We start from the raw sequence: 1,361 nt of genomic DNA on the forward strand, positions 1-1,361 counted from the left end.
AAAATGGTTTAGATCTTCAAAATCACGGCTATAATATCTTTTAATGATTTTGCTAATGCTTTTTGGTATATTTCTTTTAATTTTCACCTTTTGTAGACTCATGCTCCGATGTTTAACATCTAAGAGAGTAAAAGGATGCTGCTGACCAGAGTGACATTGACTTAAAGTTCTCCCAACAGAGAAGGGACAGTCAGCCAGGTGTTTTACTCATTCCCTAGGCAAGTCTGTGCCCCATCTCAGCCAGAAGTAGCTAATGATCAGCTGTTGCCCCTTTTACCCCCTTTTAAGCATAAAAGGGTAAACACCTGGATGGAGGATGATAGGGACAGAGTGAATGGACAAGTAGGTGTGATTAAACAGTTAATCCCACCAGAGGATTATAAGCAGAAAAAGTCTGGGAGACCCCTGTGTAAATTAATGATTACTCAAGAAAGTACGTTTGCTTAACCACAAAACTAAGCAGGCTTGCTTCACAACAAAATCATTCAAAAGAAGCATGAAGCATGCCCCCAAACAATAAGACAATGATGGCATGAGACCACATCCCGCCCAGTGAGCTCAGTAAGTTAATGATTCCTAGGATATGCTCTCTGCACACATTAAAAACAATAATTTTTATTTTTATGGACCTAATTTGAGCATGTATAGACAAGAAAACTCCCCTGCCTATGGAGGAAGAGCTGATGATGGAAGTATTATGTCTACTCAAGAAAGAAAAAAGTTCTTCCCCTGCTCCCCACTGTTCCTTGATTATAAAACTGTAGCCCAGTTCTCAGGGCTCAGAATTTCTTGCCTGCCCTCTTACAAGCCTTGCAAGCACCCTGTTCTATTAAATCACTTATATATTACTTTGCCTGTAGCTAAATTCTTTTCTGCACTGACATAAAACACTGTGGTACCGGAGCTCTTTGGAGCCCCTGAAACATCACCCAGTGGTTTCACCTCCAGGCCTTGTGAAAACCACATATTTCCAAAGGCCTCTTAGGATTCAACCACCTAGCTGAGAACCGCTGGGTGGATGTCTCAATCTTCTTGCCAAGACTTTACAATGACTTATGAACCATCCTGAAAAACTGGATTGGATATAGCCAGGTGTCCTTCAAATAAGGCACCCTAAACCTTAAGCTATGCTAAATACTCAAGCAATAAGTTCCACAAATATTTATTGTAAGAAAGAAACTTAAACTATTGAAGTCACTGTACTCAGGTGGGAGAAACAGACACGTGGACTATAGTGAAAGTGAAGTCGCTCAGCCGTGTCCAACTCTTTGCAACCCCATGGACTGTAGCCTACTACGCTCCTTCCTCCATGGGATTTTCCAGGCAAGAATACTGGAGTGGGTTGCCACTGCCTTCTCCAG

This window comes from Bison bison, unplaced genomic scaffold (genome assembly GCF_000754665.1).
Source record: "Bison bison bison isolate TAMUID 2011002044 unplaced genomic scaffold, Bison_UMD1.0 scf7180017864469, whole genome shotgun sequence".
NCBI lineage: Eukaryota > Metazoa > Chordata > Mammalia > Artiodactyla > Bovidae > Bison > Bison bison.